At 43.5% G+C, this 16,198-nt stretch overlaps 1 long non-coding RNA gene across 1 annotated transcript; it reads right to left on the bottom strand.

Moving 5' to 3' along the window:
- Positions 1-10,467: 10,467 nt before the first annotated feature.
- On the bottom strand, positions 10,468-15,384 carry LOC125302926. Its single transcript, XR_007194985.1, has 3 exons — positions 13,893-15,384; positions 13,735-13,791; positions 10,468-10,512 (listed from the first exon to the last, which is right to left on the bottom strand). It is a non-coding gene; the product is annotated as an uncharacterized LOC125302926 (long non-coding RNA).
- Between the last annotated feature and the right edge of the window lie 814 nt (positions 15,385-16,198).

The following is a 16,198-nucleotide window of genomic DNA, read 5'->3' as shown; positions in this document are numbered from 1 at the left end:
ACCATGGACATTTGACTGGTTGGAGCACTGGACAAAAAGGTATGTACCTTAACAAAACAGCCACATGAAACCTTTCTCCACCAGGTCTTTTTTCATTTTAGCGGTTGAAATAGCAACCGATATAATATAGCACTACCATAAACTTTCGAGCTAACACACCTGCTAACATTCATACAGCTTAGCTATCTACCGCTATAGCCAATGTATGATAGATTCTACGGTGACTAGTTCAGACAACCCCCGCTTTTGATAGCCTGTCCTGTCCTGCCCTGAAACCTAGTTTATATTCCCGGTTCCCGATGTTTTATTAAAATTGGCAACTGCTCTGGCTATTGAGTTTAGCTGCTAGCATGCTAGGTGTTTGTCATAGTAACGTTAGCTAACGCTAGCTTTAGGCTACCCCATTTCAGTGATTGGTAGCACCAGAATGCCAATGGGCTTTTGTGGTTTTGTGTGTTTATTTTGTTTCATATTTAGTCTTTATCAAAGTAAGTGGTTTGGACTGGATAGCCAATGGTTTACAAGGTTGCATGTGAAGTTAGGGCCAGCAGTTAGCTCTAGGTGCTAGCTTTGCAGGAGGGCCGATCTAGGTAACGCTATAATAATCATCTCTGTGTTGTCTACATTAAAGCCCATGTCTTGCTTACAAGTGTTTAGCCTTGCTTCATATTTATTTTCAATGAAAGTTCGAGTAGTTGATAGGGCAAAGGTGTTAGGTCAGAGTAGCTAGCTAGCTGCATGGTTTTAGGCAGGCGGATATTGTTGGACATGTCTGTATAGCTGAATTTTCCCACAAAATGTATCCATCTTTCTGAGTTTCGGGAGAAGTGGGTGTGGCATTAGGCTTGTGCCCGAAAGTAGACCAACGCAACACAGAATATTAAGTGCAGAAGATTAGTCTCAAGTAGACGTGCATGGTTTTGCGCGTGGGCTAACCTTGTAAGTTATTCGAATAGTTTTAATCAGCTGTCGTGTCATTTGCAAATGTAGTGTGGTTACAAAATGTATTATTGCAAGATTTGTCCTCATCAAACGGTGAACTTGAAAACGTTTTGTTTCCCACGCGATAAACCCATCCGAAATTTGGCCACTTCAGATTTCGTGTGGCATAGAACAGTGCCCTGGTAATTTCAGAACATGTTCTGCCTTTGAGATCGCATATGCATAGAAATCACATTCCTAACGAATCCCCACAAAACATAGCGCTTCAACACCGTGACACTATCAGATGCAATGTTCAGGGATGCGATTATGTGTCGAACAACTTTAAGCCCTTGTTAATCCATTTGAGATTGTGATATAAGAAATGGCAAAAACGCCATCACATCTAGAGAACATAAACTTTTAGAAAATGTATGGTTTGAGTGGTTTAATTAGCTTTCTATTAATAAAAGAGGCCAAAATGTATATGCTGTCCACTTGATTTTCATTGTAAGGCCCTCTAGCTCGCAGCCTAATATAATATATATTATGGCTAAATGAAGATCAACTTTTAAAAAATGTAGACCAATTATTGGCAAATGAAAGAAGTCACTCTTAGTGTAACCCTGTGCTTTATTTTTTAAGATATTTGCAACGGCAACTTCAATTGAGAATGACATGGACCTTCCTATCACACCTCGACTGATCATGCTTGGTAAGAGATGGTTCAGAACTTAGAGAGAAGTTTTTACTGTACAAGGACTGAAGAATATTTCTTTAAAGTGTGTATTTTTCATCTTTCAGGGAACACATTACTGACTTCCACAAAATGGATGGTGAGCATGGAGGGGAAGGTGGCCTTTGTCTTGATGAGCACTTAAGTTTCACTGATGCCATGTAAGTATTCTTTTTTCCAGCTTCTATGTTTTTAACATAGAGTACCAGGAACCTGCCTGTGCAACCCTGGAATTGATACAACGGTAAGTAAATATGGTGACACTTTATTTTACGGGGCCCTTGTTCTATCTAGTGTATCTACACACTAAATGCAGTGTAACAATATGTAATATCATAATATCACGTGATTATTATGTTGTCCATACATAATGTATTTGTGTGTACCTACAGATCATTAGTACAGGTGTTATAAGAAGTGATTGTAAAAAGAAAGGTTTTGAACAATTCACTTTAGCAGTTGGTTTTTCTGCCGCCATCTTGCCAGTCAAGAAGTGAGTTGTTCAAAACCTTTCTTTTAAGTAAACTCTGAACACAATGTTCTCAATGCTCAAGTTCATGTGTTGAGACTCTGGTGATACTTCTCGAGCAAAGTTTCATGTTGTGTCGGCCATCTTAGTACACTACAAAAATAGCATCATAGTATGACCAGATCAAAACAGTAGTGCCCCCCACTAGTTTGATTCACAAAAAGACCCTAGGTTGCATTTTGGCAAGAGTTACGTTTTAACAGAACATGCCACTTTTAGGGAAATTAGCTTGTTTGCAGTGTGCTCCAGTGTTATTTAAGGAAATGCATACCATTCTGTTCTTTTTTATGTGATACTTAGTTATAAGTGTATGGGACTGTTAGAATTAAGCTCCCAGGACTACCAGAGGGAGCTATATGCTAACGGGGTCCCACAGACTTCCAGTGATTATGCTTAGCTGGGCTAACAGTGTTAAACAGGGCATTGCCAGCTTAGAGTGGAAAATGGTATCCTCATATCTAACTCTGGGTTAGACTGCAAATATCCGTTTTCCCAAAAAGGTATCATGTTTTTTTAACTTAACTATAACTGCTTATTTGTGATCCAGTTATCATAATTTTGCCTGTTTGGTGACATAAAGACTCTGTAAAGCACCATGAGACATGTGTAATGTTTTGCTTCTATAAGTGAAATTAAATTGAAAATTGAAATTATATTGTAGCATGTCCCAAAGGGGATGTGAAAGCTTCACCTTCATCATATTGATTACGTATCTAATGTTTTTTTTGTTTTTTTTATCTACTCTCATCTTGTCCAGATTCTTTGTGAGAATTAATCCCAGGATGGAACTAAGTGTACAACAAAACAGGAGTGAGCCAAAAACAGGACAGTTGGTGAAGAGAAAGGCCTTTACCAATCAACAACAGAGTGGCGTCATTTGTGTCTAGGGTTGACCCAATTTGAGTGGCAGCACTCAAACTAGGTGTGAATGTCACATTAGGGTAACACATATTTTCTGGTAGACTGTTTTATAGTTTCTGGAGGGTTTGGCCCAAGGTTTTGGAGCTGATTTTTTTATTGTTAGTGCACTCAGGCTAGTCCTGCCCAGATGAAGAAGCGGGTCAGTGGAGGTTAGTGGAGTCTATGGCTGGTTAAATCTCTCGGCTGAATGCCATGGCCATTGGCCGAACGTAGCTGACCCCACACTTATCGCCATGGCCACAGGGCTCATGTTCCTGCTATTCAAGCAAACAGCCAAAAGAACCACTCAAGACAACTCACCAATGCCATTTGAATGCAACATCTTGCAGAACTATATACACCAATATTTAAAAGTGGCACTTTTTGTCTTTTTTTAGATTTTTGTTGCTGTTGTTATTTTGTTAAATACTTGACTGTCAGATAGTTATGTAAGATAAATCAGATTTTACCAAAAATACTTGCAGACCACCAAAACATCCTCCATCCTCCATGTGAGACCACACAAAAAAACCACACAAACCACACAGAAAAACACACATCCAGACACACAAACGTGTCCCCATATCCTTTTGTGCCCATGTGTACTCACAACAAAATACATACAAAAACAAATTTCCCCTTTGTTTGCCTGGTTCCTTGTTTGAGTGCAAATGGCAAAATTAAATGTGAATTGAAATGTATACTTTGAGTTAAATAAACTTGTCTATATTTTTCAATGTTTGGATGTGTACATTTTATTAGCAGCAGGCTACTTCTGTATAATACAGTTAAACAGGTAATAAATAAAATGTTATAATATGCCAAATCCCATAACCATAATAAGCAGTAATAGTGTCTACAGTACTGTTACTGTACAATTGAGATACAGTAGTGGTACTGTAAACCTGAATTACAGTAACTCCAATGCAGTACTGTTTATCTGGAGGTTTACAGTACTGTTACTGTACAATGAGATACAGTAGTGGTACTGTAAATCTGAATTACAGTAACTTACTGGCAAAAGTGCTGCCAGTTAGTTACTGTAAAATGGCACTGAAATGTCTAACAGTGCACATGGTGTTTTGGTAATTAATTGTAAAAGAAGCAAGGCTCCTGGGGTGTGTAAGATACGTGTGTGTGTGTGTGTGTGTGAGTGAGAGAGATGTTCTGATGCGTCTTGTGGGTGCGTGTGTGTGGGAGCTTTAATGCCTTTAAATGAGTGTGTGAGCACATCAAAGAGCGACAAGATAAGACACTGCAGTAATTACACACCAGGGAGAGGAGGGATGTGTGTGTGGGTGTGTTTTGTGTCTGCATATCTCAGATGTGTGTATTACATGGCCCTGCTGTGTGATTGTTTGTGTGTGTGTGTGTGTGTTTACCTGTGATGGGAGCAGGTGTGATTACTCTCTCAGGTGTGTCTCAGGTGAGGTCAGTGGTAACGTCACCTGTGACAAACACCCCCCACTCTGTCCTGGACCAACCCCCCCCCCCCCCCACACACACACACACACACTCTCCATCCTTTGATTCTCCTGATGCAGACAAATTCATTTGCTCCAAATAATCCAGCTTTATCACTCCGCTAAACCATGAAGCTCATTTCTGAACGGAGATCTTTGGAATATCAAATTAATTTGGAAATGGGTTTGGATATGCATGACTTACACACACAATACATCCAACTACATATGGGCACCATTCTCTCTCTCTCTCTCTCTCCCTCTCACACACACACACACATACACACACACACATATATAAGTCAAGTCAAGTCAATTTTATTTTATTTTTATAGCGCATTTAACATGCACAGAGTGCAACACAAAGCGCTAGGGGTGTGAATCTCATGTAAAAGACGTGGGATGAACGCGCTGCTTGGAACGTAAATGAGTCTGGAAAAGGTTGTGAACCGATTCGTAACATGTAAATCGATATCAAAGATTGTTAAGTCGGAGCAAGATACTTCGTCGTAGTTCATGTCTATGGGCGCGAAATGGGGATTGAATCCTGTCTGCATAAAGAGGCGTGTCAGTGACGATTGATGAGCCGCACGCTGCAACCGCCAACAGCAACGCATAAATAACCGGCGACACCTGATATAAGGTTGATTTTCTCCGGACTGGAATGCTCAAAAATGCTAAAAATGTACCTGAAATGTTCAGAAGAGTTTGAGGATCATGAAAACGTGCACGAAATTTACATTCCTAACTCTATAGAACCAAGACCTTAGCATATGTGGTGAAATTCTGAGCTATGCCCATAGACTTCAATGGAGCAGTCGCTGCCTCTGCTCTGCATAAAGGGGATTTTGACCCCCTCGCGTCGCGATCCGGTTCCCGAAGTGGCTCCTGATGAAATATCTTGCTCCGCCTTAACAATCTTTGTCGATATAACGACCGGTTCATTTCAGTTTTATTCCGATACGGGCTTCACGTATCGATGTAGCCGTATCTTACACGTTAAAAACGGATACCGATACGTATCGGTTAATCTTTACACCCCTACAAAGCGCTCCACAAACAAGACACATAACAAAAACACAAAATATGCCAGACAGAGCGGCGTAGTCGCCAGCGTTCCCGCGACATCAAGCCAAACAAACAAATTTACAAAATAACAATTGACGCACAAGACAAAAGATGCCTGATGGAGCGGCGTAATTGCCAGCGTCCCCGAGACACCTAACGGTAGACATACAAGACAGACAACAAACAAAAATGAACAAGTAATAAAATAAATAAGAAATTAAAATAAAGAAAAGTTCATGTTAACTTAGACCAACTCAGTCCAATGACAATGACATGGCGCACAGCTGTGTCTTCAGACCAATCCAGAGGATCCAACGTTAACATGGGCCTTCTGTAAGTGACGTTAGTAGGCCTACTTGTAGGCTGCAGTCTAGAGATCAATGGAAGCATAGAAGCTAACCGTCTGAAGTCATGGGCAATCCCGCAGATCAGCAACTCGGTGGACCCCCGACAGCGACAGCCTGATGCTCTGAGAGACTGCAGAGCTCCCCAACGTCAACGGTAGTTTCGAACGTTAGCAGCTGGCTAGTCTGCTCAATCCAGACTCCAGGCAAGGCAGATGGCAGCTTGCAGGTCAGCAGCAGCTCGGCGGTCGCGGCAGATCCCTTGCAGAGTAGGCCCAGGTCCAGCTGTCCCGATAAATCTCCTCGACCAGACAGTAAAGTGCAGCACCGCTCACGGATGGATGGATGAAGGATGTCAGTGTGTGTGTGTGTGTGTGTGTATGTGTGTGTATATAGATGTGTGTGTGTGTGAGAGAGAGAGAGAGAGAGAGAGTGAGATATATCAAATGCACACACACACACGCAAACACATACACACACAGGCACACATTACTCTCTCAGTGTCTCTCTCACATAAACATAGACAGGCATAATCATAAACTCACACACCCAAAACACACACATCTTTATTCACTCTCACGTTGTCTGTCTCCCTCTCTATCTCTCTCTCACACACACACTCACTAAAGCACACAGTCAAACAGTGCTAAACCCAGCGCTGAGTCGTGACCTCACTGTGTCAGGGTTCAAAGGTCAGGACCCCGCCCTCTGATCCGGCTGCCTTTGATGAGGCACTTGCTTAAGCCCAGGAGAACATTTCCCAGAATCCCAAGAATGTGCCGCCCCGAGCTGCCTCCCCGGCTTTGTGGCATCATAGCGACCCTGCCGTCACCACGGCGACCCTGCCATCACCTCCCAACCAAGCGCTCTGTTGTCTCAGAGGTCAGTGGCCGTGACCTATGAGCCGTAAGCAGGACACACAGGTCCTGAGCTGGTCTATAGGATGCTTTCCGCAGCACCGGGAACGCCCATTATGACTGGCTCAGTCACGGCAGGGTCAGACTCTATTTATTTGTGCCTTAGACTCTTTTTGTGTTCACACACACACAAACACACACACACACACACACATACACACATATATATACTGTACACACACACACACACACACACACACAAACACACTATTCCTTTTTGCACTCCACACACACACATATATATACACACACACACACACACACACAGGCCCACTGACTGCTGTGTGTGTGTGTGTGTGTGTGTGTGTTTGCATGGGGGGGTTAGAGGGTCCTGCTGTGTAGACAACTCTGATGGACTCTTTTCTGCCCTCTGTGCTTGCCAAAGCTAATCAAGGGTGGTAGGAAGGATCACTGTTGTTTCTCTCTCTCCCTCTCCCTCTATCCCTCTCTCCTAATCTCCCTACCTGTCTATCCTTCTCTCCCTCTCTCTCTCTGTCGATCCTGCCTCTCTCCATCTTTCAAGTCCCCCCACCCTCTCTCTCTCCCTCTCTTTTCCTCTCTCTTCCTCTCTTCTCCTCTCTCCTCTGTTGTCTTTAGGCCAGGATGAGAGAGAGGAGAGAGACACTCCTCCGTAAGGAGTTTTTCTCTGTGCTCCAAACTGCTTGTCTGATTAAAGGCTGATCGATACTTGGCTTCTCTTTCCTGCTGGCAGAGGAAATGATGCGATCCTTGGCACTGTGACATTGACAGGACCCCAGGGTGTGTGTGTGTGTGTGTGTGTGTGGGGGGGGGTATCGGCAGTCGAGCTTCTCCAATTTACTCTCCGTGGCTGCTCTGTTGTGTCACTGTTAAACTGCTAGCAGAGAGAGAAAGAGAGAGAGAGAGAGAGAGCAGAAACTCGATTATTTTAAACGGTCGACAAACGCCGCATAATTGTGTACTTTCATTGTAATGACTGAAATTACTTACTTCTGAAGGGGCGCCATGCCAGTGTAATCATCAGAAATATTAAATTCTCTCTCTCTCTCTCCCCCTCTCTCTCTATCTCTGGTCCATTATAGATGTGCTTTGTTGGCATCTGTCTGCCCTCTCGCCCCTTATAGAGTGGGTCAGGAGATAAGTGCTGCTCTCTCCTCTCTGCAGCGGCCCCGCGTCACGCTAGTTAGCTATTTGCCGGCGCTGAAGCCCAGTCATTAATGCCGTTTTAGCGCTGCGGACGCATTGCCCAATAGGGTGTTAATGACCGGTCAATGGGGGCTGGCTCGCTCATTACGGCCCATTCATGGGAACCCAGCCTAAATGATTAGCAATTGTGCCGTTGGGTTCCCCAAGTTTGCGCCAGACAGTACAGGGAAACTGGGGCCTGCATGGCTGGAACCATCATCCAAGTTAGAGTCAGTTCTGTGACTGTGTGTGTGTGTGTGGGTGCATGTGGGTTTGTGTGTATATGTGTGTGTGTGCGTGTGTGTGTGTGTGTGTGTCTGCAGGTCACAGCACTTATCTCCCTTTCAGGGGTGCAGTGGCTCTATACCAGAGCCATTATTTACGGCTGAAACAGGGTCTCTCACTCAAACTTTCCCTCTATCTCTCCATTTCTCTATCCCTCTATCTCCCTCTCGCTCACTCACTCAATCACTTTGTCTCCTCTCTGTCTTCCTCACCTTATCTCATCCCCCTTTTCTTCCCCTCCTGTCTGCCTCCCTTTCCCTCGTTTGCCCCCCTCTCTCTCTATCCATTTCCCTTACCCTACTGCTCTATCTCTCCCTCCCTCTCTCCCACCCTCTCTGTCTACCAAGCGGTGGTGCGAGTATTGAGCGATGTTATTGTCTCTCTGGCCGTTTCCTTGTTTGAGAGGGGTTGTGGGTGTGTGTATGTGGGGGGGGGCTCGGTGCTTCTGGATGGCTGGCTGTTGTTATTGATTCTGGGGAGAGAGATTGTAGCCCTGGGTAAATGCTCCTTGGAGCCCTCTGTTATATTAAGCCATCCCTCCTGCCCCTCTGACAGCAGCCCTTAGCCCCCACACACACACACACACACACACACACACACACACACTCCTTAACCAGACCAGCCACCACCAACACTCACATGTTAATTGATCCAGTGGCCAAGTGTGGGACTGAGGCGATGGGTGTGTGTGTGTGTGTGTGTGTGTGTGTGTGTGTGTGGAAAAATCTGAAACCGTAGCCCTTGTGAGTTCGTTTGGACGGCGAAACCGCATACTTGCCTATTGATGATGTCATCGCCACACCTCAGCTACCCTGGACTTGCCTAACAATACTAGTTTTCATACATGACATTACCTACGATTACACTCAGTAGGATAAATATCACAACTGGTGCTGCGCAGCGCCAATAGCTTATGACTTGGTGGACTGAACAGTGTTTTTCCTAGTGTTTTTTACTGTAAGTGACGCGAGAGAACTAGTCAGAAGTTATTAGGGAAGTGCGGTGTAAGTTTAAATTAATTTGTGTGTAGTGCCGGTGTCATTCATTTATTTACATGTTTTACAACATAAATACATGCATTCACAGTCTAGTGAAGTCAGATATGAGCATACAAAGACGCTTAGAACTCATGTTAAGCTGATGGTAGCGCACTAAATGCGAATGCGCGATTTGATGCGGGCAAAAGTATTGACTGTTACTAACGAAGGTATTATAGCAATATTATAAATGTGGCGACGGAATAACCTAGAACTTGGGTTATTACTATCAGGGGCGCCTGCAGGAATTAATGCTATGGTACGCACATGGTTACAGTTGACTACAGTTGACAGTTCACCATCAGTCCACACAAACAATTCGGGTTTCCTTGCACTAGCCATTTCATCGTAGCCTATTCTGTCTGTTTGTATAGCCTACAGCGCGCAAGCTTTGGTCAATTTCTGTAAAGGAGTTGTTGGAGCTGTATTCTTAGACTTGCGTAAAGCCTTTGACACCGTTAATCACAACGTACTTATATCTAAACTCGCCAACTTCAATCTTTCGTCTAAAAAACTTGCCTGGATATCGTCATACTTATCGACCAGGGTACAGTATGTGAAAATCAAAGATGTGTGCTCTAGCAATTTTAAGTGCACAATGGGTGTACCTCAAGGATTTGTGTTAGTCCCACTACTTTTTAGTCTTTACATCAATGACCTTCCACAGTACTGTCATGGAACAGAGGTACAACTATACGCCGACGACACTGTTCTATATACACATGCTAAATCAGCCCAGCTAGCAACTAGCCAGTGCCCTGGACGGAGTGGTTGAGTGGCTAGACCAATCTTGCCTTACTTTAAATGTAAGCAAAACAAAAGTCATGTTTTTTTCTAAAACTAAGCTGCACACCGCAGAAGTGAACATCTGCATTAAGGGTGTACAAATTGAGACTGTCACTGAATTCAAATATCTTGGTGTTGTATTAGACTCAAACCTCAACTTCAAAAAACACATTAAGAAAATGACTAAAACTATTAAATACAAAATGGCAAATTTTAGACAGATTAGATCCTCTCTGTACACTGAGGCTGCATATTATTTTATACTGCAAGATATTTCTCCATGCCCTCATTTTCTCACACATCTCATACTGTATTACCTGTTGGGGGCAAGTAGGCCATTAGAATCTTTGTACAAACAGGCTCTGAAAGTATTCAACAAAAAGCCATTAAGGTATCATCATTGTGAAATACCAAACACAATCTACTCACCTTTGAACATTTTAGAGTATTTTTAAATCTGTGCATAGCTTACAAAATTTTAAAAGGCTTGGTCCCTACCTGTCTGCGCCAATTTGTCTCCTACCGTGCCGCTGACTGTAAGGTCAACTAGAATAGCTTCTATACACAATTGCACTGTACCCTTTCGTTATTCAGCCTTGGACAGGCGGCTTCCTTTTTCAATGCCATTACCCAATGGAATACCATCCCAGACACTATAAAATGCTGTGGCTTGTTCAGTAGCTTTAAAACTAATCTAAAAAAATACTTAAGAATCTCTCAACAGTGCACACACAATGTTAGATAATCACTCCTCATACTTTTAGCTTCACTCTTCTCTCCAATGGGGTTTACAGGGTGTGTGTGTGTGTGTGTGTGTGTGTGTGTGTGTGTGCGCGTGCGTGCATGTGTGTGGGAATGGGGGCTGTTGAGTTGTGTGCGGCGCACGCCGCTACACCCCTGACCATGTGGTGCGTATATGTACCTGTGGAACAAATGTAACTTATTGATATTTGTTACATGTTTTTTTTTTTTTTATTTGAGCGATGTTTTGTTTTTAAATGTTGTATTTGTATTTGTGCTTCCTGTGGGACTGCAGATGTAAATTAGCCGACGGCTAACTCTGGTGCAATGCATCAAATGTTTACATTTATGTTTTAATTGCACACTGTCCCTTACAAATAAATTGAAAATTGAAATTGAAACAGTGCCACCTATAGGCCTGGGAAATGAAGTAACGCTTTGAGTCGTGTTGAGATGGATCCGTTTGGACGCAAATATTCTTGATACTGTTTCAGGGAAGACGGAGGAAAAAAAGATTGGTTTGGTACGTGTGGACTAGGCCTAAATCAAGTCTAAAAACAGTATCCACATAATGGGTGATTAGTCATGAGGCGCTTGCAATGATGAGACAGGGACTGAGCCTGTAATTCTCTGTGCATAGTAAGGTAAGGTGCTCTGTGTGAGTGAGTGTCATGGTGATGAGTGTCATGTTATGTAAGTGAGTGTGTGTGTGTGTGTGTGTAAGAGAGAGAGAGAGAGTGTGTGTGTGTGTTTATGTAAGTGTGTGTGTGTGTGTGTGTGTTTATGTGTGTGTGTTTATGTTTGTGCGTGTGTGTGTAGGAGATGAGGAGTGACACTGGATGGCAGTAATCATAATCAGGCTTGCTGTCACAGACCAGTGGAGCACAACACAACAAGCAGAAATGTTTGCAGTTTAGGACAGTTTAATACTGAAAAGCAGCTGGCCCATCGCCGCCTAATCTCAAACATAATCCAATAGGCTGAGCTGAGCAGTGTTTCTCTGCTTATTATCTGCTCTGTGTGTGTGTGTGTGTGTGTGTCTATATATCTATGTGTGTGGGTGGGTGGGTGTATGTGTGTGTGTGACAAGGCTGTTTACTTGCACTTGCATTTACATGTATATCTGTGTGTTTTTGTACGTGTGCCGGGGTAGAGGGCGTTGGACGCGGGGGAATGCCGTCCTCCCACTTCTTGGAGCATTGTTTTGACCATTTTAATATGCGTTTATTAATATGATAAGTGTTGTTACCAGTGATAACAAGTGCATCCATCACGCAAACGTCTCCTATTAGGCCTCTTTGTCATAAAATTCGTTACAAGAATGACCGTCATGCTGTAGCACTCCACCATGCGTAAAGACGTTAAAAAACAATGCAGCTCGTTGTACCACATTACCCGAAAGTAGCTAGAAAGTGGCTAGAAAACCATAGATTATACAACTGCCTGTATCCGAATCTAGCAAACATCTTCATGGCCCACTGTTGCAATTCCTTCATTTGTGTTTTGCAGAAAGCAGGTATGCTAGTCCAGTTAATCATTCGCAATGACATTGATAAGACGCTCGCTCAAATTGAGCTACACTGCCCACAGCGTCTTGAATGCGTGTGAATCCTGCGTGTGCTATTGTTATTGCCATGGTTTACGTGTGCCAATGAATGAAGCCATGCCGCATGTTATGCATCAAGGAGATTAGACTACGTTAGATTTGTCTGTTTATTGTATGATAAGCTACAACAAAATGAAAAGCTACAGACCAGATTCATAGACTTTGGTGGAAAAGTGTAGTTTGGGTGAAGACATTACATTTTGAAGCTAATCCATGTCATTGAATGGATTCGTGAATTCGGTTTCATGTTCACGAAAGCTGGTAACAATTTGGCCTTGTACCCCCCATTTAAAAAACCCCACTACACCACTGTACGTATGTGTGTGTGTGTGTGTGTGTGTGTGTGTGTGTGTGTGTGTGTGTGTGTGTGCATGTGTAGCCCTCAGACATGTTTGTGTATCAGTGATCATGTGTATCTACTCAAATGGTTTCCAGTTGTCTGTGTCTCTGTGTGTGTGTGTGTGTGTGTGTGTGTGTGTGTGTGTGTGTGTGTGTGTGTGTGAAACAGGAGAGGGAGTTATTGTGCTGTTATGACTCCCTGCCCTCAGTAACCTTTTTGAGATCAGTCAGACTAAATGGCCCATTCCCTCTCCGTGCTATTGATCACTGGCAGGCTTGAGTGTTCATCACAGCAGTGTGTGAGAATGCTGCAGGAAGAGGGCATGGGAGGGACAAGCAGAAGATAATAATGAGAGAGGGAGGAAAGAAAGAGAGAGAGAGAGAGAGAGAGAGAGAGAAAAGGACACCTCATCCTTGAACTGCAGCTCTTCATTTTTATTACCACAACAACACATTCCCTTCACCTCCCTCATATTTATCCCCCCAGCACATTCTCTGAGGGATGTGTGTGTGTGTGTGTGTGTGTGTGTGATAGAGGATCTAAGAGAAGAATGCACCACCAGTCTTCAGGCTCCATCTGCTGCCCAAGCATCCTATTTCCCACTTCCCATATACCTACACCTCAGACCTGGCCAGGACGGTGTGTGTGTGTGTGTGTGTGTGTGTGTGTGTGTGAGTGAGTGTGAGTGTTAGTGTACTTGTGTGTGTGTGTGTGTGTGTGTGTGTGTTGGTGTACTTGTGTGTGTGTATAGCCTACACCACTGATCCATGCTCGAGGCCAGACCTCTGCTAGGGCATTATCCGTGGCGGTCTCTCTTCCCACCCTGTCCTCTCTCAGGTTACCGTGTATGTGTGTGTGTGTGTGTGTGTATGTGGGGTCTCAGGTTCTCAGGTTTACTTGCGGAAGTGGCCCTGTGTCGCCACGGCAGCATCTCCATCCCAGAAGGCTAATCTGCTAATGGAGAGAGAAGGGGGCTCAGGTTACCCCCAACACACACACACACACACACACACACACATCCCCCTCCCCACACACAGCTAATTGTTATTAATTACCTGTGGCCATGGTATGGTATGGCGGCCATGACACAGTACAGATGAGCCCACGAGTCCTTTTTCACCACCGTTGTGTGTGTGCGTGTGTGCGTGTGCATGCATGCGAGTCCACGAGTCCTTTTTCACCACCGATGACCCTGCTGTTCTTCACCTGGATGTGACCTGCCAGCATTGGGTCCGCTCCGGAAATCACCACCCCCCTGCAACCCCAACACACACACACACACACACACACACACACACATACACACTTAGTGTTTCTCCCTCCCTGGACTGCTGCCAACCAGAGGCATTATTATCATTATCAGGGAGGGAGGAGGGGGCGTGGGGGTAAAATGTCATTCTAGTGAGCTGTGCGCTTCTCCTGGGAATCGAAGGCTTCCCCTTTAATTTCCCTAACAGCCTGGGAAAATGTTTTGTTGCATCACTACCCTCGTTCGGTTCGCTGCAGAAAAAAAGAAAACATCTATGCGCTGCTTTGCAATTAACGACAAAGATCATTTACATAGTCACACAGCTAATTTTCATAATGTTCCCTTCATTATCAGAGGAAGAAATTAACCCAGGAATTTATTTACATACAGACTGCAAACGGTAACAGTACGCTAATTGGCTGATAGATGATTAATAAGCTTACAGCAGACGCTAATGAATCATGCTCTGACTGTTGGGAAGGTGCTCGCGCTGGGTGCCAGTGTTTTGGCTGCTTAATTAGCTCCATAATTATGTACTTGTTGCATTTGCTTTCAAGCAAATACAATCAAACATTGAAGATTAGAGTGGATTGTATTAGTGCCAAGAGCTAGCATTAGCACTCTCACAGGATGAGCTGAAGGACAGCCTGAGGGGTGTGTGTGTGTGTGGTTAATAATATGAGTAGACTATTATTTCTCTATGTAGTAGGAACAGTTTCAAGGGTAGACATTATACAAGATTATGCATACAGTGTATAACATTTGTTTTACATTAATGGTTCCTTTACCTTATACAACCAAAGTTATTTAAAGCTAATAATGAAATCTTTGTTTCAGAAATCAAACAATAACATGTGCTCCATTGACCACCATCTACACAGTGTACATGCTATATTGAGTGATTCTGGTTATATATAGAGCCAAGTTTCAAGTGAGGATGTACTGTATGTACTTTTTGTCAGGAGTGGTAATTTTTGACTAAAAGATTTCTCAATGCACAGTAGATATCAATATGAACCGAAATGTTGATGCTTTGATTTTGATTGCATATCGAGTCATTTCATGTTTGAGGACGCTGCCGTTAGCCGGATTGATGGGAGGAATCCTGAGTCTACTGTCACTCACAGCCTGTGAGGAGGACGAGGGTGAGAGAGAAGATCGCCTGGTCATGTTAACAAACGCCCTTTCAGAGGGACAAGTGTGGGCTGAGAGTGATGGACTGATGACGTTGGATGCATAATGGCGTGACTGATCTTATCCCAGATAGCAATTTCCTTTGGGCCGGATACGCATAAAAGCCTTTGGATCCGCCTGTAGCGGACATACGGTATCTGACTGTGGGCCAGGTCTACTCCCGATACAGGTTTCAGCTCTGCTAGCAATGCTGTTTTATCACCGGTTTACAGATTTGTCCCAGGTCCAATTTCCGCAACTCAACTGGAAGTCAGGAAATACAAAACACTGATTTGGCCCAAACCTGTGATACGGATATGAGCCGAAGGACCATTTTTTCACAGCAGACCCAGGTGGTAATGATATTAATTAAGGTGCTGATTCTAAATTGACTGTCCTTTCCCTACTTCATTGTCAACTGGCTGCTAAAGAAAAAAAAGGTATTTTGGAATGGCACAAATTTAGAAACCATGGGGGTGCACTATGTTCCCATGGCCACTTCATTTCTACAGTAAGGCTGGAAAAGAAGATATAGTTGGCTCAATATTGATCATATGTTCGTTTCATTATTTTTATTATTACCTAGCAGTGGTAAAAGTAGTCAATTGTTGTTTGTGTCAGATCTAACAGTGCTATGAAACAACCCCATATTCTTGCCACGCATGCAGAAGTCCAAGCAGTAATGTTATTCAAGGATCTTTGGTTTGCTCACTATCAATCTTTTGACATGATTTGCCAGCCTGGGGTTGGACTAGGACAGCCCAACTTTTCAAGGTAGTATCTGCTTTTTATCTCTGTTGGTTTATTCAGAGACAACAACAAGCAACCGAAATGATTGATGACTTTACTATTATTTTCCAGCAACAACAACTAGCTTAACTTAAGCAAAACAGCTATCACAATAACTATTTTGAAAAAAAAACAGTGATAACGCTAACA

Source organism: Alosa alosa, chromosome 11 (assembly GCF_017589495.1).
Source record: "Alosa alosa isolate M-15738 ecotype Scorff River chromosome 11, AALO_Geno_1.1, whole genome shotgun sequence".
In the NCBI taxonomy this organism is placed as follows: Eukaryota; Metazoa; Chordata; class Actinopteri; order Clupeiformes; family Clupeidae; genus Alosa; species Alosa alosa.
This window is presented reverse-complemented; position numbering and strand designations above follow the sequence as displayed.